At 42.2% G+C, this 23,547-nt stretch overlaps 1 protein-coding gene across 6 annotated transcripts in view; it reads left to right on the top strand.

Moving 5' to 3' along the window:
* Nucleotides 1-2,026: 2,026 nt before the first annotated feature.
* The window catches only part of CREB5 (cAMP responsive element binding protein 5), a 408,270-nt gene continuing 386,749 nt past the window's right edge, over nucleotides 2,027-23,547 (top strand). For 4 of the 6 annotated variants that reach the window (XM_057549812.1, XM_007193493.3, XM_007193491.2 and 1 more), the window contains exon 1: nucleotides 2,027-2,121. The gene's annotated coding sequence lies outside the window, so the exon portion shown is untranslated. Of the gene's footprint in view, nucleotides 2,122-18,593; nucleotides 18,702-23,547 lie in introns of those variants that run through there. The other 2 variants (XM_057549811.1, XM_007193492.2) reach the window with 2 other exon arrangements.

Genomic DNA, 23,547 nt, shown 5'->3' with positions numbered 1-23,547 from the left:
TCAATTCTCCATTCTATTCCTTTGGTCCACACCTATTAGCTGGGAAAAAAGATAAGCTCTCAGACTTAGCACTACTACATCAAGCTGCATTCCTTTTCTGCCTCAAGTTTGCTCCTGGTCTGGCTCACACTTTTTCTTTGAGGGAGAAGGAGGTAGATTCCTGCTTTACTGGAAAAGGATGTCCTGATAATTGAGTGGGAATGTGGGCAAGGAGGCTGTTGCTTCCTTCCGTCAACCCAAGTTAATTGAGCTGTCATATTTAACGTTTTATTGGTTAAGATTCAAGTTAGGACTGGAGCCCTTCTTCTGCAATTCCTTCAGGGCCACATGTGGAAGACAGCAAATAGCAAACTCAGTGATGAGTTCTGAATAAGGCTGTGAGAAATGAACAGTCGGCAGTCCCTGTGGTATGAAGAAACACTAAAGGGAAGAGAGTTGTTTAAACACTTAGGAAGGAAACACAAAGCTCTTCCATTTAGTATGTCAAAACCAGCTCAGAAGTATGTGACAATCCAGGCAAAGCATTACAATTTCTAGCCAGTCCAGTCATGATTCTCTGGCAAACTGCACAGTCATGGTTGTGATGCATTGGGCTGAGAGGTGCTATATAAATGTCAGATGTTACATAAATGTCAGGAATGATTATTGTTTGTTAATGGGAGCTAAACTGTTCCTAAGCAAAGCCCCGACATCCTTAGCAAAGGTTCTAACCCATGAGAAGGGAAAGCTCAGCCCTGGTTCTAGAAAAGAGCCCAGTTGGGATTTGAGGTTTGAAAACGGGTTGGGGTGGTGCCAGTGCCACCACTTGATCAAGTGGCTTCAGGCCAGCCTCTTAACCTGGGGTTTGACTTAGCTCACCTGTAAAATGGGGATAATTATAACACCTGCCGTATTTCTCCTCCTTGTGCTGGGCTGTTGTGAGAATCAAGGGAGTTAGTTCCACGTGGGTGCGAGTGCTTTGTAAAGTGTGAGCTGCCGCGAGGATGACAGTGGTCGTCTGGGATATGCTGGAATTTAGCCTATGCCTTCCCTTTGAGTCCGACTCACAGAGAGAACATCTGAATGGAAGTTAAGCTGAGGATGGTGATGGTGACTTGGCTGATGATGAAAGCGCCAGACTCTTTCTCTCACGGAATTGTCGGGAAGATACTGCAGACCAGGGGCCCGGATCCTGCATTCTGGCTCTGGCTCTGCCACTTGCCAGCCTGTGAGCTTGGGCGAGTTACAGACGAGGCTCTGGAAGTGATCGCCAAGGGCCCTTCCGGCTCTGACGCTGAGTCTAAATCAGTCTCATCACTTGGCTCTAGCTGTGATTCACCTTCCTCCCCACCCCCCAGGAGCAACTTTCCTTCCAGCTTCTCAGACGCGAGAAGCCGGGGTCTTGGAAAGGGTGGGGGCAGTGTATTCCAAGTGAGTGTGCACAATAAAGAAGTTATTCCTTTAGAAGTGAGGTAGAGAGGGGAGGGGAGGGTGCGGGGCGGGCGGTGAAAAGGGGTGTCGAATGAATGCTCTGAGAAGCCAGGATGCAGGGAACGCTGTAATGAGGTCACGACTGTCGCAGGCAAAAAGGAGCTGGACATCTGCTGGTGGGGGAAGGGGGAGCGTCCTGCATTTCTGTTTGGAGAAAGTCTCTTCCGGCATTCTTCAGCACCCCCTCCCCACCTCTCCCCATCCCCACACCTTTTAAACGCTACCAGGCCCTCGTCACGGGAGAGCCCGTGTCCCTGCCTCTCCTCCGTGGTCCTGTCTGAAACCATGAGGATTGTTTCCAAGATGACTCACACCACTAATGTCAGGGAGCCGTGTCACACGGCGCTGGGCTCTGCAAGCTGTTGCTTGCGCGGTCGCCACTGCCGCCGCCGCTCCCCCGCGGGTGCACCAGGGTCCGCTCTTGGGGCGGGGGCGGGGCGGGGGCGGGGCGGGGCCCGCCCCCTCGGCGCGCCGGCCCCGCCCCTCCCTCCCTCCCCCACGGACCGCAATGATTTAGAAGTTCAGGAATCCCACGTGACGTCACCGGGGGGGTGATGTAATGCACTCTAAATAGAATGTATTGTAATCTTTGCTCAGTCCAACGTGGTCCCTTCACCCGGGCTCCGCTCTTGCCTTCTCCACACTTGTTTGGTAAGTTCCTAAAAATACGGCTCGGCCACATCTGGGGCTTTTGCATTTAGACACTTTTGTTGCACTTGCCGCGGGAGCCATCTCGGGAGCGTACTTGTTTGCAGGGGTTGGTTCTCGGCAGCAGCCGCGAGGTTACTTGGTCCAGTGGGCAGGTCGCAGGGCAAGGAGTAGGGAAGATGTGATGCATTTTTTTTGGAGGGTGATCTGTGTTTGTAAACACTTTGGCGGACCAGAGGGAAGTCCGGCCTCAAATGCTGGTGGACTGTGGAATCGGCTGTGTCCTGAGGCTATCCCAGAGACCCCACGCCGTGTCCGTCCCGGAGCGCGTCTTGGTGGCCGCCGCGCCGTGCGACTGGAGGGATGCTAACGTGGAACGAGCGCCGTGTCCGCCCCGGCGTGCGTGCGTGTGTGGGAGCGCGCGTGCGTTTCCCTGACACGGGGAACAGTTATGAATCGGGGGTGTGTGTTTGCCTCCAGAGACCTGGCAAGGTGCGGAACCCTCCAGAAGTGCGGTCAAGCGGCGGCAGCGGCGGCGGCAGCGGAGACGGCGAGCCAGGAACCTCCCCCCCGCGTCCCCAACTTCCCGGTGATGCGGCGGAACCCCCGGAGAAAGTTTGCAAACTTCCAGCGGGCGCGGCGAGGACGCCGGGTCACCTAGGGGACGGGCGGGCGGGCGCACGGGGGGCTAGCTCCCTCCCGGGTGCCAAGCCTGCTGCTGCCACCTCTTACGCAGAGCTGCCCACCGCAGGTGGTGGGCGCGCGCGCCGGGGGAGGGGACATCGCCCTTGGAGGGCACTTGGCTTTCACTCCAGGCGCGGAAGGCTCGAGCGCGGCGAGGCTCTCCTCGCCTTCGCTCCTCCAGCCGCCTCTTGCCTCTGTCCGGTTCTCGCTGGCATCATTACCTCTTCCCCGCCGCTGCCCCAAATGACAGCTCCCGCTTTTGCCGCGGCGGCGCGGTGGCAGTTCTCAGGACCCGGCGGCAGAGTCTTCCTCTCCAGCAGATTCTCCACGGAATCGCTTAAAACTTTTCAAGACGTTCTTAGAGGGGCAAGACGCACAAAGGAACCAAGGAGATGTTTTCTTCCGGCGGCTGCATCCCGCTTTTCCTTTGCCATAGATTTATTTCGAGGAGGTAGTGGGGAGGTATCTTGGTAGATAAAGCCTCTGATCGAGTCCACCCCAACTTTCCCTGAACGAGTGCAGCCTCCACTTGAGGCTTGTTCAAGGCCAGGAACTGAAGTGGGCTGCTTGTATATTTCGTTGTCAGAGTCCGCTGAGTGTTTGATTTTTATTTTTCCCTCCCTCTCTGACATGTGTCAAGGAATAAAGGCTGAATACAGGTCCATTACGTCATTCTGCAGGCCAGTAAGTGTTTGATTAACAGCTTCAGATACTCAAGGGTTGGGGGCTTAGAAGTGCTGACAAAGCAACAATGCTTTCCGCCCCCAGCCCCCAACGTACTAGTACAATCGCCGGTTCCCTGGGCATCTTTATTGCCCTCTCCTCCCGGACTCCTCCTTCTCCACCCCTTCTCCCGCCCACACTGTTATCACTCTGGCCCTGCCTCCGCCTTTTACTGCTTTCCCTGGGGAGATCACAGTCCCCGGAGTGAGGGTAAGAGCTTCTGGTGGCTGAGGGGAGCGCGGTGCCTGTTCAGCGCACACACAATCTGCCCTTTTCTATTATTTAAGAAAGGCACCAGCGAGCTCGCTTCTCCAGGGCAAAAATGCTCAACTCTGATAGAAAAGGCATCTCAGGAAATGTTTAGAGACATTATGATAATACTGTGTCCCTGTGGTGACTTAGGAAAACAACACACTTGCTGCAAGCAAAGTACTTAATTTTACATAGCGCCTTCCTCAGACCGGTTATCCGAAGAGGGATGACTGAGGATGCTGACTAAACCAAATTTAGCCAAAGGCTCAAGACTAAACGTTTCATTTCCAAAGTGAGGGAATGTGAGTCGTCGAACCCAAAGTACCATACAAAAAATTGATGCGTGTGTTACTTATTTTCTCTTAACCTTAAGTTTCTATATTTAAAGAGGAAGTTAAATACCTAAGTCATTGAATTGAGTCAGAATCCACGTATCTGGCAGTTGAAATACAAATACTGTGTGTGACATGTTTAAGGGATAAAAGTAAAAAGAACTCGGGGATGGGGGCGCTGCAGTGTGCAGCAGAAATCAAACAAGAGATTTCCTAACAGGCTTTTAGATGGGGGGTGGTGGGTGCAGAAGATCTGAGTGCTCTCTGATTTGGAGTTGGTGAAAGCTAAATAAAGGAAAATTTATATTCTGAGTATGTGGGAATTTCTTGAAGAACGCATGTTTTGTTATAATCAGATCTACTTTCTTCAGCGTGAAAGCCGTGCTGTAGAGTAGGCATTTGTGAAACTCCTGTCTGGGGTCTAATTGACATCCTTCCCCAAGTTTGTGGCAGTATTTATTATTTATTCACATCTAGAGATGAAATAGTATAACCTCCACACAATACATGTGCATCTAAAATGTTAAACTTCTTGTTTGTGATGCATACATAGACCTAAAGGGGAAAATGGCCCGGGTCACCAGCACTGGAGAGTGTGATTAATGATCAGTGATTTAGTGATCAGTGATTAGTGGTTTTATTCAAACTGTTACCTCTGACCAGAAGCACACATCAGAGGATTAACAGGCTCTTTAGATAAATGCTCATTAGTGGAAGGGGAAAAGCAAAGATAATAGGCATGCACCCAGGGACAACTTTCGAAGAAAATCATTCCCCGTCTTCAGAATAATAAGCTCTGTTAACAGAAAGCCCTTTTAATTTAAAACTTGCTTTTATCTTGTAAATGAAAGTTAGATGTAAAAGTTTGTAGTGCCATTATAACCTAAATTTTCCCATATCCACTAGATGTGGATTATCTCAGTAGCGATATTTTTTTTATTTAAATAAACAATTGGACCTTTAGAGCAGCTGAACTCTGACAAGTCCTTAAGTCCCAGGGTTTGAAGGTGTCCCCCCTTCTAGAATGGAGAGTGCAGCTTGCTAACTAGATGGCGCAGTGTTATTTGGTGTTCTGTGCTGTGTCGTGCAGGAGTCTAAAGGAGCAAGTAGCTGCTTGCGAGGTGTTCTTCAACACTTACAACAAAGTTGATTCTGTGTAAGGTTGGAGGCTAGACAGTTCTACAAGTTTTTAGTCACATTTTCCATGTCAGTTAAATCTGGGGAGTTCAAGGCTACTGGAAAAATTAGTTTCATTACTAAAAGAAACTTAGAGCCAGGAAGGAGAGGAGGTACGGGGGTCCAGGAGGTACCTCTGGGCTGCAGAAGTGATTGTAAAATACCAGACCTGTTCTTTTTCTTTTTTTTTTTTTTTTTTTTTTTTTTTACTAAGAGCTAGTTTCGCAGTCTTGAGGTCTGAACTACTGAGGCAATACTCAAAGCTTTACTTTCTTCCTAATCTTGCTGGGGAAAAAGAAGTTACTAGAAAGAAAGGAAGAAAAAATTTGATTTGGTGTCTGCAGGAAGCAACACGTTGCTGATTTTATTCTACAGATAATGGTAAGGTGATGTTTATTACACTTATTAAGCAGAAAGGGAACTTTGTAGTTGGTTCCAGGAGAACGATCTTGTCGTTTCATAGGTGAGATTCACAAATGGAATTCTTACTTTACACTGACTTTTAATGTTGCTTTTGTAGTTTCCTGGGACTTGATAGCATTTTGTTGGAAGGTTTTGTGTGTGCTTGTGTGTGTGTGTGTGTGTGTGTGTGTGTGTGTGTGTGTGTGTGAATAAGACCATTATTTCCAGGGTAAAATAATGTTCATGAGCATGGGAACTGCAGTGGGGAAGCTACAAAGCATGTGAAATAATGTGCCAGGTAAGAATTCTCTTTTCCGCAAGCTTTCCTGAGATTTTTATTTTTCAACTTTACTCAGACTAAACTTGTTTACTCAGTTGATATCTTCCAGCCAACTGGTTTTGAATGTAAATTGCTGATATCCATAAATTGCTTGTCAATCAGAAGTCAGTTGTGACCTTATATAGCTTATATATGAGCAGAGAGCTAATTAGAACGTTCCCACAAAGAAGTGGAAACAGTGCCTTTATTTTTATATCTTTGTGATGTGGCAGCTTTTGTTTGAATAAGGCGTTAAGTGAATAGTAGCTTGTTAGATTTTCCCTGTGTAGCTTTTCAATTACAGTAAGTTGAAGATTTTTGTTACGATTATTTGTCGTTATTATTTCCCACACCTGTGGATTCAAAACCAGTTGTAGACTTTCTGTGGCTGTTCATACTAATGTCAGTTTCCTGCTCTCTTGATTTCTTACTATAATTTGCTGTTTAGCAATGAAGCACCACCATCCTCTAGTGCTTCCTTAGCATTTCTTTGCTTCTGATTAAGCTGAAAATTATTTTGTGGGGGGGGGGGTGTGATGTTCGCTGGATCACCAAGATGTGAATTTTGTGTCACATTTTGTAGTTGGTTTTCTTCTGGTTATGTTGTTAGATTAAGATTGAGGATTTGAGTGGACTTATTATTTTAGTCATCTTTTTTTCTTCTTCTTCTTCACTTCAAAGCAGTGCTGTTAGCTACAAAATTAATGTGATCATGGCTGGTGTTTCCCATCTATATGCTTCTTTTGCTTCTTCCAAATTGGATTTCTACAGCAATTTAAGATCTTTTTTTAGAGGCAGCTTTCTTGGATGAAGATGGAACAATGATCTCAGTCAATTCATTATCTTGTCCAGTTTGACTACCAGCTGTATTATGGGAATCAACCAATGCTTTTATAAATTAGTGTTTAAAAATTTAAATCTAGGACTATTTCTCTGAATCCTATTTAAGAAAATTATACAGTTGAGATAAGGTAATAAACTGGGGGGTGGGGGACTGGCTCCAAATATTTAAATGTGAGAAAGAAGCACTTTTAGACATGCTAAACAGACTTAAAGAACCTTTTTGTGTTGCTATTTGTAAACTAAATAAGCTATCTACTTTATGGCATTGCTTTAAATAGAAACTCTGGCACTTTAAAAATGACATCATGTTTAATGTTTTCACTAAAGAGTTCTTACATTTTGTAATTAGGGAAAAAATGGGCAATTAGTGTTTTTTGAGGATCCATTAGTATTCCATTGTTGGGAATCACAAATCATGGATTTAATGTAAGAAAAGAGAAGAGAGAGAGAAGGCTTTTACAATTTTCCAGGTAATACTGGTAGTACTGTTGCAGAAACAAAAGTAAAATTTTTTCAAGCTCTTACTGAGACTCTGGTACCTTCAAAATAAAACGTTAAAAGTTGAGGGTAAATTCCTGAATGTATAAGATGTTACAGTGACATTTCCATATTTCTTTCCTCCAAGCTCACTCTGTTGCCCATTTATCTTTTCCGAGAAATAGATCAGAATCAACTTAACACTTTAAAAGTACATATTTTAGCTGCTTCCTTCTACTTCCTCAAGGTTCATATTTGTAATCTGTACCCTAAGGTTAACAAGGATTGAAAATACTAGGTTGGCATTTGGCTTGAACTAATCTTAGTAAGAGTTCCTCTTGGTTTAGGGGTTCTGATGTGAAGTAGGCTTGTGTGATAGCATTAAGCAGAGCTGGAACTGGGGGGAGTCTTCTTATTGATAGACCAACCTCGTCACTTTGCAGAGGAGAACCTCGGGCCTGGTGGTTCTCCTGGCTCATCTAAGGCCGAGAGCTGGAGAGTGCCAAATGGAGCCTGGAAGCTGGGTCCCTGCCTCCAGGTTGGGTGGTCTTTCCATATGTCTGGCCATCTATGCCCTCGTCCTGAAGGAAGCATAACCATGGCTTTGGATGCTTTGCTCTTTTCAAGCCTTTTGATCACTAACCTTTCAATGACAAATTTTTATCAGATCTTTTGAATGAATGCCCTGACCATATAAACTATAGTTTCTGTTCTGCTTATTTTTATATATCTGCAATGTTAATTTTTCTAATATTGGCCTCCTTATTTGAAGGCCACTCTTCTTCTTTACCAATATGATTAGACATGCCCTGTAAAACTACACCATCCAGAATTCATTTGAGACTAAAAGCCAGGCAGAACAAAAAATGGTCTATAGGACTGTTTCAGAATAAGGCAGTAACTTCCTTTACTTCCTGTCTTTTTCATCTCTGAGGAAGGGATCCAAAAAATTCTTAAAGTTAAAATAAATAATCTTTCTTTTTGTTGAATAGAGTTAACAAGTGCTGTTTTCACTCTGGCAGATGCGCTTTTGCCTAGGATCCGTCTGTAATATATTATCTTTCCAGGCTGGTGTATATGAGAGTGTTTAGAGGTGAATAAGGAGTGAATTGAGTCTGGAAGTATGCTGTTCGAGGTCTGACTGGCAAAACTTGACTAATCATAACTAATAGAATTCATGCATGCAACATAGGGGGCTCCAGAGCACCAAGCATTTGATTTAAGATGATGTTTAGGTTTTGCTGTATTTAGGATGGAGCACAAGAATATCTCAGCAGAAATCTTGAATGCATCTACTGTATGTGTTGTTTGGCCTGACCCACAGTTTTCCTTTCCAGCTCTTTGCATGAACACTTTAATATCAGAATTTAGGTCTCTTTTATTCTTTGATTACACTGAGGAGCCCCTGTGTTGCATGATTTCTCAAATATAACACATTTCAGCCAGTTTTATGCAGTTCTCTCTCTGCTGGCTTCCCAAGGGGGGAAAACCACACGAAACAAAAAACATCTTTGTTTTTGTTTGAATTAGCTGATTATTAGAAGAAATACATTTTATCTCCGCTTGCCAGATCTGGTGGGACCATTTTACTTTGTCAAAACAAGATTTTCTTCTTTAAGTCAACTATAATGCTGTTTGGCTTCTGAATGACCAGGTACTAATCCATGCACCAGAGGCAGAAGGCTTTGAGGATAAAGACCACTTCTAGCAGGGTACCTAGGTACGACGAGGTGTGCCATTATGGAGAGCTGATTTGCCTCACCGCAATGACAGCATTGTCCAGAAAAACATTGCCTTCTGGAAGGAAGGAAAGATTATAGGCTCAGACTTCTAAATTTTGAGCAGGGACTGATGCTGTGCTGAAGATGACCCTCAGAATGTTGAGGGTGTCCATGGTGATTTATTAAACTGCAGCAGGATAAAACATGCACGGGCTAGAACTTGACCATCTACATCTTAAAAACCTTAATAGTCCTCTTCACTTATTCTCTGCATTTTCCTTATGCTGATGTTCTTCTAGATTTATTTTTTAACATCCATTCTAGTTACTGTGCTTTCATGAGTAACCCTGCAATAACAAATCGCAAGTGTGTGCACAGCAGAGAGGGGATATTTTTCCATAAGCAAAATAGATTTCAATATCAAACCTTAGAAGAAACAATTAGCAAGACAAAAGAAAGAAAGGTTTGAAATCCGATTGGTGGCATGCCAGGCTCTGCCATTCCTAGCTCTGCAACAGTGTGGTTTAAGGCAACAGGAAAAGCCTGAGAGGCCAGAAGAGGGTATCCCCTAAGTGCTGCCTTGAACACATTATGCTTCCCTGCCTCAGTTTCTTCATTTGTGATAAAGGAGTGTTGGTCTTGACCATCACTCTCCAACAGTGGGAATCACAAATGCAAGCTGCATATGTAATTTTAAATGTTCCAGTAGCCACATTAAAAATAGTTTAAAAAAATCAAACAGGTGATGTTAATTTTCATAATTTTATTTAACCCAGTATATCTGAAATATTATCATTTCAACATATAATCAATATAAAAATGTTGATGAGATACTTTGTCATTTGGAGCGGGGGTACTAAATCTTTGAAGTCTGGTGTGTGTTTATAATTACCCCACATTTCAATTCGGGCTAGTCACATTTCAAGTGCTCAATAGCCACATGTACCAGTGACTATGGTGTCAGGCAATGTAAATCAATAGGCTGTATCAATGGTTCTAATCCAGGCAGCCCAATAGAACCACTTGTGGAGTTTATAAAAAAAATACTAATACCTTCCCTGTCCTGTCCATTTTGACTTACTTGGTTTGGGGTGGGGGCCTGGGCCTCTATATTTTTTAAAAGCTCCAGAAATGCTTCTAAAGTTTAGCCAGGGTTGAGAATTGCAATTCTAACTGATCACTAAGGAATCTTCTACTCTAATATTCCATGATTCTATTTAAGGAAAGGGATTGCAGTAAAGCATTCAGAGTTCAAAGGGCAGCAAGCGGTTATTATTAGTGTGCTGCACTCCACAAAACATGTTTAAGAAAATGTAATTAATACAAATTAAAACATGCAGATTAAATATTTTAGAAGATAATTCTTTGTACCACAGATGAGCTCGGTTTTGTGTACATTTCAGATATGGATTGTTTGCTTCCTGAGAAATCTTAACTCAGGATTTGGTTTGCATGCAGACTCTTAGAAACCCTCCGTTTTGGAAAAGGTCAAGATCACCACATTTCAGTTATTTTGCTAGCTTACTTCTTTGCCCCGGATACTACTTGCCTTTAGCTGGTTTTGGAGGGATGCTTTTACTCTATTTGAGACATCTGGATCCCCTTGTGTTTCTTCCCTCTAAGCTTTTAAAAAGCTTCGTGTCAGACCAAACTTGCTCTCTGCTCACGTCAAGATGTTAGTTGTAACCCCCCAGACTTAAAGTGTTCCTTCTATTTGTCATCCTTTAAATACTAGAGAATCAATATTTGTCAGTACACACCAGAATGTTTTCCTTTAATAATTTTTTGAACAATATACCAGCTTGCGCATTCAGTAAATGATGTGAAGAACCCAAAAATAAAAAATAATAATTTCCAAACTCCTCACCCATCTTCTTTTGAAGTCAACAAACAGCATTGTTTGTGGAGGAGAGGAGAGACCTCAGGGATGGTCCCTTGTGACTTCATGCTGCCGAGAGCCTCTGCATTCCCACATTCGTGAGTCATTTCACCCTGAACCTCTCTCCTTATCCCCTGCATAGCAGTCTGGTTCCAAGTACATGTCTCTCTAACCATGTGCTTTTTAAACGTGACTTTAAACCTTCTTTTAGGTACAAAGCTACACATTTCTCTACATTTTGTGGTGGTAATATTTGTGTTTTCTGTAATACCATTCATCGGGAGAATTTTAACCTCCATTCATTAACACACAGCTTTAATTCCCATTTTATAGATGGAGAAACTGAGAGACTGACACTGTGTTCATTAATTAGAAGAGTGGTCAGTGTGAGCTAAAAGCTCGTGTTTATTAGTGCCTAAATATAAGCACTGCTCTGGATGGCTTCCAGGTGGGGAGTTCCCAATTGTGTATATTATTGCATTTGTCTTTGAATTTATAAATAATGTTCTTTCTGATACTTTTCCATGCATTATTTTTACATCAATGATTTCTCTGCTAACTCTTACTTCCCAGCTTCAGGCTACATGTACAGACCTGGACTGATTAACAAATACATATGGATATATCAACCTCTTAACATGGGATCTGTTCTAAAAGTTGCTGGAGACATCTGTTACAAACCTGTGTTTTTGGTGGTATCTAGGGAAACTTTCTTCAGGCTAGTTTGTGGTTGACTGTTAGAGGACTTTGTGGAGAGACTATGAGTTTAAAGATGTAAACTGTTAAACTCTTTTGGGTATTGAAAGGAAAGGGTTTTAGGTATTCATTTATTGAGCAAAATAGACTTTAGCCCTAGCTCTTGAATTGTCTTTAATAAAACATTTTAACTCTTGTTTTACCAGTGTCCTGTCTGCATACTTGACCTGGAGCCATATGCTTTGGAGTATTTGGTTTTTGTTTTCTCCTAATAATGACTAGGGTTGGACTTAGTCATTTGCAGTCTCTGTCTACACCTCTATACTTTCAGTGGATGAGATACAAGCTGGGATTAATAGTGTGATCTGTGACCAGTGCCGGGGAGGGGCCACTTTGGGTCCCTTTCTAAGCATTATACTAATGTTAAAGTGATTTTAATGCCCACACATACATGTGGTTACGGTGGTTAAACTTGTATATAAACAAAAACCTTAGCCAGTGAAGACCAGAATGTTACTGGCATATATACTTGTAAATGTGATTATCATCTTTTTTAGATGCCCATGGGTAAATTGTTCCTCCTTTTGAGCAATTGATTTAGATACACATATTGGTGATTAAAAGATATTGCTAGATTAAAAAAATTGAAACCATCTTTTAAGACACTCTTCTTTTCTAATAAGGCCTGTCTAAGCTCACATTGTTTACAATTTCATCTTCCAGCTTTGTGAAGCCAGATGACTAACAACCACCATTCTAGTGCTGTGTTGGTGGATGTCATCAAAGATGATGGTGCACAGTGTTTTGGCACCACGAAGCAGCGTGTAATTTGAAATTGTACTTTTTGCTAAATACCCATGCTAATCTTCAAACCATTCAAAACATTAAAAAACAAAACAAAACAAAACAGTGATCTCTTCCCATTGGATGGAGGTAGTTCTGGCAGAGAAGCACAATTATTTTTTTTTCATGTGCCTCAGAAGCACTCAGAAAAATCAGGGAAGAAAAAAATTACACATAATTGCTTGATATGCCCTTTTGGGAGGGACATTCTTAAGACAGGCAGGTTAACCCTTTAACTCAAGATTCATTTTTACCCTTTCCAGGAAATATGCTTTTCTTTTTTTTTTTTTTAAATCCTGAAGCAAAAAAACTGTAGTATCTTTAAAAGGAAGGCTGTAAATGGATGCTTAATCTTTACTTAACATTTAGCAGATATTTTAAGAGGTATATTTAGGAACTCTTATGTTCCTTTACATAGTTCTTGTTATTTAATGTTTGTTTAAAAAATAGAGGATTCTGGAGATTGGTTGCACAACAGTGTGAATGTACTGAACACTACTGAACTGTGTACTTGAAAATTGTTAACACAGTAAATTTTGCTATGTGTATTCTACCATGATTTAAAAAAAAAGGAGGGATAAGGTTTGCTTGTACCCATTCCCAGGATAGAGAAATAGAAGGCATAGACCACTTGTTCAAAGTTAGGTATAGCAGCTTTAGTGTCTTAATGGGAGGAACAAATATCTAAAGAGGACTTTTGTACTTCAGGCCAATGCAGAGAGGTGACAGATGTGTGATGTGATTCTGACATATTGGATAATCCAGGGAGGACAACAGTTAGGCACACGGCTCAGATTGCCTCTCTTCTGGAGACTGGCTCGGATCTGGGTGCATCCTGTATATAGAAAGCTGTATCATTTAGTTTGAAAATCACACACCATTTGGCATTATTTAAATATCTCTATTTGTATTGACTTGATTGCCTTTCTCAGTGCAAGGATATGTTCAACTGAGAGCAATGAAAAAACAGAGCCTTTGGTTTCTGTAAGGGAATATAAACCCACACCTCTCCTCCCCTTCCCCCCTTTCTTTCCTTCCTGCCTTTATCAGCTATTTACCGAGCATCTATTATGTGCCAGGTACTAGGGATACATGATCAAAACCCAACACAGTCCCTCTCCTCCCAGATCTTACCGGTAGGAGAGCCACCAAATAGGTCCTTGCAACAGAATGTTGTGGGAGGGTGAGGGGATGCAGGTCTGGAGGCAGAAAGCCCAGTGAGGGTACTAGTGTGGTTGTCCAGGCAAGAGGGGATAGTGGCTTGGGCTGGGATGGTGCCAGATTCAAAAGCCATTTCAGAAATAGGATCACTATGACTGGAGAATTGATTAACTATTCGATAAGGGAAGGGAGAGGGGTTTATTCATTCTAAGGGAAGAAGGAGCCAGGCAGGAGAAGCCTGACCCAGTAATGAAGTCTGGATTGTCCTTTGTGATGGTAGAGGAGGGGAGGGTTTCTGGCCCAGTGCCCCATGGGCTTGTGTCAGAGTCCTTGGAAGAGAACAAAAAATAACTGAACAAAAACTCAGAGCCGCTATAACTAAAAGCGGTAGTGCAGGTGTTGGGTTGCAAGGCAGTGCAGCTTTGGCGTTTTGTGTCAGAGAGAGGGGCCTCACCCCTCAAGACAGCCACAGCTCTGGCACTCAGGGGGGGTCCAGTGCATGGCCAGGTATATTAGTTTGCTAGGGCTGCTGTAACAAAGTACCATAAACTGGGTGGCTTAAACGATAGAAATTTATTCTCTCACAGTTCTGGAGGCTAGAAGTCCAAAATCAAGATGTCAGCAGGATTGGTTCCTTCGGAGGGCTGTGAGGGAAAATTGTTCCAAGTCTCTCTCTTCAGCTTGTAGATGGCTGTCTTCGTGTCCAAATTTCCCCTTTTTATAAAGATGCCTATCATATTGGAGTAGGGCCCACCCTGAAGACCTCACTTTACTTTGACTACCTCTGTAAAGACTTTATCTCCTATTAAAGTCACATTCTAGGGTACTGGAGATTTGGGGGACACAATTCAGCCCATAACAGTAAGTATGTCCATCAAGAAGGCAGCACCCAGGGCAAGTAGTACTGGGACCCTAAGGGAGCTGGCAGGTTGGAAGTTGTGGGACTCATAACCAGACATTTTGTTAGCACATGTTTAAAATAGACTTCTGATGGACCCCCAGAAAAACTTAGAACAAGTCTTCAGAGATGGGGGTCTATACATTACCGGGAATGGACAAAGCCAACAAAACAAGTCCATACTTTAAAATAGATGTATATATATTACACTGATGAATGAATTTGCTGATGTGGTCATTGTCCTTGGTTTGGCCTTGAATTTGTCTTCAGAGTTTGTGAAAGAGCAATGCCAAAAGGGCAGCACCAACTTTTAACCTTGAGAACAAAGAATGAAATACAACTGTAGTTTGTCACCCTGCCAGGCTTAACAACCGTTGTTTTGATGTGTTAATATTTACTGACAAGGACAAAAGCCACCAGTTCCCATAAGCAACAGACACATCAAGTTGAATATAGGTGTTTCAATGCAGGAAGAGAAGTAATTCTGCTTTTCTAATTGTTGATGGACAATTTATGCCTATGCGCTACCTCTGTTTTACACAATGAAAGCACAGAAGACAAAATTTCGTGTTTTAAAGACATATCATCATAAAAAGACAAATAACCAATTTAAAAATGGGCAAAGGATCTGAATAGACAGTTCTACAAAGAAGATATACAAGTGGCCAATAAGCACATGAAAAGATGTTCAACATCACTAGCTATAAGGGAAATGCAAACCAAAACCACAGTGAGATTACCACTTCACACCTACTAGGATGACTATAATAAAAAAGACAGACAATAGCAAGTGTTGATGAGGATGTGGAGAACTGGGAGCCCTCATACATTGCTGGTGGGATTGTCAGATGGTACAGTCACTTTGAAAAACAGTCTGGCAATTCCTCAAAAAATTAAACATAAACCTTACGATCTACCAATTCCACTCCTTGGTATACACCCAAGAGAAATGAAAACATATGTCCACACAAAAACTTGTACATAAATGTTCAGAGCAGGGTTATTCATAATAGCCAAAACATGGAAATAACCCAAAGTCCATCAACTGATGAGTAGATAAACAAAATGTGGTATATCTATATGGTGGAAAATTATTTGGTCATAAAAAGAAATGAAGTAACGCTATGTACTACAACATGCATGAATCTTGAAAACATTGTGCTGAGAAACAGAAACCAGACACAAAGGACTTCATATTGTATGACTCATTTATATGAAAGGTCCAGAATTGCCAAATCTATGGAGACAGAAGGTAGATTAGTGGTTGCCCAGGGCTGAGGGTGGGGCTGGGGACTCGGGGGTGACTACTGAGGGAAGTGTGTTTTCTTCTTTTTCTTTTTTATCCATTTATTTATTTTGTTTATTTATTTTTGGCTGCGTTGGGTCTTCGTTGCTGTGCACGGGCTTTCTCTAGTTGCGGCGAATGGGGGCTACTCTTCGTTGAGGTGCGTGGGCTTCTCATTGCGGTGGCTTCTCTTGTTGCGGAGCACGGGCTCTAGGCACGTGGGCTTCAGTAGTTGTGGTGCGTGGGCCAGTAGTTGTGGCTCACGGGCTCAGTAGTTATGGCTCACAGGCTCTAGAGTGCAGGCTCAGTAGTTGTGGTGCATGGGCTTAGTTGCTCTGCGGCATGTGGGATCTTCCCAGACCAGGGCTCGAACCCGTGTCCCCTGCATTGGCAGGTGGATTCTTAACCACTGTGCCACCAGGGAAGCCCTGTTTTCTTCTCGAGATGATGAAAATGTTCTAAAATTGATTGTGGTGATGGTTGCACAAACCTGTGAATATTCTAAGGCCATGGAATTGTAAACTTTAAGTGGGTGAATTGTATGATATGTGACTTATATATCTCTATAAGCTGTTAAAAAGAGATAACACATCATGGAGAAAAATACAGGATGCTAAAGTTAGACTGTATGCCAACTAGGGTATTTTGATCCAACAATTTCTCTACGTATTTGGGATATATAAAGATGAGCTGTGGAGAAAGGTAGATAGGAGCATTACAGACCTTGGTAATAGGAACAGTCAACTACTAAAAATCTTACAGCGTATGCCATGTGTCTCCAGCCCATGCCTCTCTCCCGGGCCATGAATCCTGACTTCTAGCTTCACCTTGGCCATTTTTTCCTAGATGGGCTGCTGCTGTTCCTTAATTGTCAAATTGTTCAAACATGATCTAATCCTCATACCATTTCTCCTTCTGACATACCCATTTCTGTGGGGGCCAAAATCATCCCCTGAGCTCCCAGCTTGAACCTTCATGACAGTTGCTGACTTTGCCTTTTCCCTTGGCCATCATGAACATGTCACTGCCCAATCTTCTAGGTACCACATGAACTGTGTCCTGTGATCTTTACCCTTCTGCCCTGTCTCTCTTCTCCACCAGTTCCTTCTCTGAACTGAGAATTAAGGGGAACAGAATGATTTATTGAGTCTTTACAGAACCTACTCTTTTGATCTACCATGTCATCCTTCCTAACAAGCCTACCTAGGAGCTGGAGTTACCCTTTTTATAGATAAGGAAAGCGAGGCCCAGAGGTTAACTGACAAACCAGATAATGTGACAAAACCAGTAAATGGAGGAGTTGGAGTTTGGAACCATTTTGTTTGGTCCCTGAGCTCAGACTCTTTCCATTCTGGCTACTAAATGAATTTTTCTACTTTATGGCTCTGAACTTCTCATTTCCTTGCTCAAGAGCCTTTACAAGCATTTGTTTTAAGACCTCGAGGCTAACGCCAGCCACCATCCCGGTGAGTATACGCCATATTCAAGCCAGACCCATAATTAACTCTTATTTGTGTTGAGTGCCTCTCTGCCATGTTCAGACTCTCATCTTCCCAGGAACACCTGTTCTTGTCCCCTAACTCTCACTTGTGGAAACACTCATCTCCAGATCTCTCAAACCAAAAACAATGCAAAATTAATTAATTCCTTAGTGCTTTGTTAATATTTTTCTTGGAACTAAAAAAAGTCTTATATTATGGTTCTTTTGGGGTTTGTCATAAATTCCTTCTCCTGGATCGTCAGCTCCATCACAGCAGGAATTGCCTTTTGCTCAGTTTTGATTTCCCTCACAGAACCTAACATATAGTCCCTTACACAGAGTCGCTGGTTAATTAACCCTGAGTGAATTGATTATCAGGATACTCAAACATTGTTCTTTGTCGTGAATTTCCTGTTACCAGCATGACATGTTTGATGTCTGGCGAGTGTTCCTGGGAGGACCAGCCTAGGGAGATTCTTTAAGTGTATTGATGGACGTTCCCATAGCTTAAAAACTATTGTAATAGCATTTTAGAACTCCAGAAATGGGGCGAGATGAGTAAATCACACTGGTTTTCACAACCCTAGGGAATCACTGATTTTTTCATTTGTCCAGAGATGAACGTAATTTTTAAATAGTTTCAATCAGAACATAGACACATTTTAAAATTCTGCTTCCTTCACTTAAAATTATACCACAGACATTTTTTTCATGTTGCTACATAGTTTTCAAAACTATGATTATGCATCATATTCCATTGAGTTGCTATACCATAATTTCCTAACCATCCCCTATTGTTTGACATTTAAGTTTGCTGTGGATTTTTTTTTTTATGATTATAAAAAACACATGACCAATCTTTTGGCAAGAGAAATATGTACTCTGAAGACCTTAATCTCCTTCCCCTTATGCTGGTTGAAAAATCTTCCTTTAGAGTTGAGTGTAGGCAAGATTATGACTGAGGCAAGGTTTGTCTTGGGCACCCTCACATTCTTTTTATTCCTTTTATTTCTGCGCCCCTTCCTCTCAGCACATTCTGTTCCACCACAGTGCCTGTCACAGAACCTCAGGGCTATCTTCCTCCCCCAGACCCTGACCTGTCTACCATAAACCCTACCCTTCTTCTCCCTCCTCCTGATCAGTCTTCTCTCTCCTTCTCTTGTTTCTCCAGAACCTCGATCTTAGTAAGATATTAGACATAATCAGTTTCCTAGGAGTTTGTAATTTTATGTGATCTGGAGATAGCCATGTGGTAGCCCAAAAAAGTACATCATTAAATGTGTACCTTTGCCCTCTTTTGCTAGAACTCTCCCAGGTTCTATGGGTATGGCAGTGCATCAACAGACAACATCTCTATACAAATAGAGAGGCATCATACAGCAGTTAAGTGCCAAAAAGAAAGATGAAGCCAGGTAAGTGGATACAGTGTGCTCTTTCATCTTTCCAGATGGAGTAGTCAGGGGATGCCTTTCTGAGAAGGTGATTTATAAGTAGAGACCTTTTGAAGTGAGGGAGCAATTCCTGCGGAGATCTGGAGAAAGAGCTTTCGGGCAAAGGGAGCTACTCATACTAAGGCCCTGGTGTGAAAGCAGGGATGGCGACAGTAAGGAGGTGGGTGGCCAGATCATGTAGGGACTTACAGACCATGCTATGAACATTGGATATTAATCTCAGCAATAAAGGAAGCCATTGGAGAGTTTTGAGAAGAGAATTCATCACTTCTAAAGACCTCCATTGTTATGGTTGAAGAACAGACTGTATAGGGGGTAGGTGGGCAATGGGGAGACCTGTGTGGAGGAAGAGACCATGGCGGCTTGGACTAGATGATTTTGAAAAGGAGTTTGGCTAATTTTGAAGGTAAAGGCTGAAATGATTTGCTGACAGATTGAGTGTGGGGATAAGCAAGAAGTCAGGGAGGGTGCTAAGGTTTTTGACCTGAGACACTGGGAGGATAGAGTTGCCATCAACTGAGATGGGATGTGGAAGGTTTGGTGGGAAAGACAAAGAACTTGATTTTGGGCATGTTATGTGTGAGGAGGTTTCCAGTAGACAGTGGGATGCTGCCACTCAGGGAAGGGTTTTGGGTTACAGAGGCAAGATCACAGTCTTTGGCATCATCTAGGCCAGCCTCATCTCACAACACACAGCCCCAGTCACAGTGGAATTTCAGGTGCTTGAAAGCACCAAGCCTTTGTCAGCTGCAGGGTCTTTGCATATGCTGTGGCACTCTGCCTAGACCATTAAGCCTGGATAACTGCTACTTTCCCCTGGTTCCCTACTCTAAATTCGGTCCCCCTATTAAATTCTCAAGCTACCCTGAACTTTTCCTTCATTCATTTACTGTTTTCAAATGTATATTCCTTTAAGTGATTTTTAATTTTTAAAACTTTAAAATCCATAGGTCCCACTAGAATCTAAATTCTGAAATGTCAGGGGTCATGCATGATTGGTTCATCACCATTTTTCCAACATCTAGTGCTGGCACATTGCAGATACTTCTTCAATATTTGCTAAATGAGTGTATGACTGCTATTAATTTATTACCTTATATGTGATATGTTGCAGTTCCTCTGTTTTGTAATCATATAGTTCCAAGGGTAATCGTACCTAATGATTTTCTTATCTTCTTAAAACGTAGACTAATTTATTATTTCATGGCTCCATGTGTTTCTTGTGAACAAACACTTTTTTATTAGGTAACAGTGAGTAGAGGCTGGACTGTGGTTGAAGACTAAATGGATCACTTGACTGTGAAACTTTGAAAAGAAAAGGAATTTAAGGCTTATATAAACCTCCCAATCAAAATCCCCCCACCTCCTGTTTCCTTGTCAGCAGTTTTGTTGCATTTCTATGGAATCCTCTATCTGGCATCGCCTGAGATTATTTTATCATGACCTTTGACAAGACCTATCACTTCCTACTCACCATGTTTATCGGGGGACAGAGGCCAGGCATGGCAGGGGAGGGGTGGGTGTGTTGTGGGGGGATGATGGGGGTCTGGGTTGGCTGATGACCTCCTTTGGTGGCTCTTGGAAAGGTCCGTTGTCTCCAGCCTCATCCTGGAAGATTATAGGAAATGATATGTGAGGGAAGAGGTCTGATTTATCGAGAAAGGGTTGTTTGCTTTGAGTCTCTGTTTTTGGTGTTGTCGAACTGTATGAAAAACAGGATTAAATTAGAGATTTCTCTCTTTACTGTCTTTAAAGCTAGAGTGAGCTTTCAGAGGAGGCTGTGTTGTTTGGGAAACACAGATACTGGTTCCTTGAGTCGATACTGGTGTGTGACACAGGTATATGTAGAAACTGATTGGTAGATTGATTGATTGATATATGTCAATTGGAGAACTTCATGAAAAAAGTCACCGTCTTTATAGAGAACATTGTTGTGGGAGAGACCCACTCAATAAATATATGTTAAGTGCTAGACATTGGGGAAGAGTGGTGAACAAGGTAGAGAAGGTCCTTGCCTTCGTGGAAGTCATAAAATCTACTGAGTCTCAGTCTCCTTATCTGTAAGGTAGAGATCATAATCATACCTACTTCATAAACTTTTCAAGAGTAGTAAATGCCCCTGAATGTGAAAACACCAGCTGGATTTTAAAATGCTATATACGTTATGAGTGGCTATTATGATTGATGTACCAAATATAGTTGTTATTCCCTTTGAGAATAAATCCTGATTAATTATTTCTAGTTCTGAATATCCTATATCCCCATGCAACCTGATTTTATCCTTATAATTTGGGGAGCTAAACTTCCTTTCATTACAATCCTAATGGTAAGAAAAGAAAATGCCAAGTATATAGTTTGGATTGTAAAGAGTTGTATTAGTTAGCTATTGCTGTGTACCAAATTAGCCCCTCCCAACATATATTTATTAAGTCAGAGTTTCTGTGGGTCAGGAATCTGGCTGTGGCTTAGCTGGGTCTTCTGGCTCAGGGTCTCACAAGGCTGTAATCAAGATGTTGGCCAGGGCTGCAGTCATCCTGAGCCTCAACTAAGGGAGGATCTACTTCTACTCACGTGGCTGTTGTAGGCCTCAAGTTCCACATGCAAGCTTTTTTGTATGGCTGTTGGCAGGGTAAGAGTAAGCAAGGTTCTAAGAGGGAGAAAGTGAGAGATGGAAATCACAGTCCTTTTGGTAGTTTAACTTCAGACACAATATCCCATTAAATTTGCCATATTCTTTTTTTTTTTTTAATTTTTATTTATTTATTTATTTATTTTATTTATGGCTGTGTTGGGTCTTCGTTTCTGTGCAAGGGCCTTCTCTAGTTGTGGCAAGCGGGGGCCACTCTTCATCGCAGTGCGCGGGCCTCTCACCATCGCGGCCTCTCGTTGTGGAGCACAGGCTCCAGACGCGCAGGGTCAGCAATTGTGGCTCACGGGCCCAGCCGCTCCGCGGCACGTGGGATCCTCCCAGACCAGGGCTCGAACCCGTGTCCCCTGCATTGGCAGGCAGATTCTCAACCACTGCGCCACCACGGAAGCCCCTCTTTTTTTTAATGTTTATTTATTTATTTATTTTTGGCTGTGCCATGCAGCTTGTGGGATCTTAGTTCCCCGAGCAGGGATTGAACCCAGGCCCCTGGCAGTGAAAGCACTGAGTCCTAACCACTGGACCTCCAGGGAATTCCCACATTTGCCATATTCTATTTGTTAGAAACAAGTCAGTAGGCCCAGCCGGTATTCAGGGGAGGAGATTACACACATGTGTACCATAAGATTGGGATAATAAGGAGACATCTCAAAGACTGTCCGATATAGCAGTACTTGTAAATAATACTATGAGTTGATGCTGTAGTTATGGCATTAATAATGTTACACTTTTTGAAATGAAAGAAATAAGGGAAATAAGCACCATCACTTCCTTAAGACACAATAATTAGGACAGACAAGGGAGGTTGATGTTGGAAACTTCTAGATTTTGAATTGTGGCCAATAAAGAATCCTGGTTCATTCTTTTGTTTCTGCCTTTGGCTCATGCTTGGACATTTATAACCTCTGTATTTTTCAGGAAAGCATTTGAAAGGTACCTTCTAAATATTGGAGGTAAACAAAGGTCAGTCTTTCCTAGGCAAGAATACCAAATTAAAAATATGTTAATTTTAATTTGCCATTTCACAGGATTGTTAAGTCACATGTTCACTTGATTACTTTTTAAAAAAAATTAATTTTATTGAAGTACAGTTGATTTACAATGTGTTAATTTCTGCTGGACAGCAAAGTGATTCAGTTACACATATATACATTCTTTTTCATATTTTTTTCCATTATGGTTTATCACAGGATATTGAATATTGCTCCCTGTGCTGTACAGTAGGACCTTGCTGTTTATCCATGCTATAAAAATAGTTTGTATCTGCTAGTCCCAGACTCCCAATCCATCCCTCCCCCACTCTCCCTCCCACTTGGCAACCACAAGTCTGTTCTCTATGTCTGTGAGTCTGTTTCTGTTTTGTAGTTAAGTTCATTTGTGTCATACTTTAGAGTCCACATATAAGTGATATCATATAATATTTGTCTTTCTCAGTCTGACTTACTTCACTTAGTATGATAGTCTCTAGGTCCATCCATGTACCTGCAAATGGCACTATTTCATTCTTTTTTTTATGGCTAAATAGTAGTCCATTGTATATATATACCACATCTTCTTTATCCATTCATCTGTTGATGGACATTTAGGTTGTTTCCATTGTTCACTTGATTACTTTTAACCCCGACCTGAAAACAAGCTGGTCTAATCATTTGGAGGTTATAGGAAAGAATATTCTCTTAAGATACAGAGGAGACCTAGTGCTATGGGAATGAGTTTGCCAGGGTTGAGAAAAAGCAAAAAAGACCAGTATGTCCAGAGTGTAGTGGGCAAGGGATTAAATGCTACAAGATGACGCTGGAGGTGAGGTGTATTAAGCCAGGTTAGGAGTTTAGATTTCAATCTAAATGCAGTGGAGAGCCATTGCAGGTTTTGGGGTGACTGCAAGCAGCAATAATTTTTTCTGTGTATATGATTCTGATTGCATTTGTTATTGCATTGAGCTGTTTTTCAAAGAAAGATTCTGAAATCTATTAACTAAAGCCATGCTTGGGCAAAGATAAAACAAGCACTGAAACTTTATAATAGGATGTTTGAATTAGGCATTTCATTTAACACAGAGGTGAAGTGTTGTGTATTTCGACCAGCCAATGGCAAAAGCAATGTGGTAGATGCATTTGGAATGAGGTCCTCGTATCATAGGGATTCCTAGTATTACATTAG

This window comes from Balaenoptera acutorostrata, chromosome 7 (genome assembly GCF_949987535.1).
Source record: "Balaenoptera acutorostrata chromosome 7, mBalAcu1.1, whole genome shotgun sequence".
In the NCBI taxonomy this organism is placed as follows: domain Eukaryota; kingdom Metazoa; phylum Chordata; class Mammalia; order Artiodactyla; family Balaenopteridae; genus Balaenoptera; species Balaenoptera acutorostrata.
Note: the sequence above shows the minus strand (reverse complement) of the source record. Positions and strands in the feature narration are given on the sequence as shown.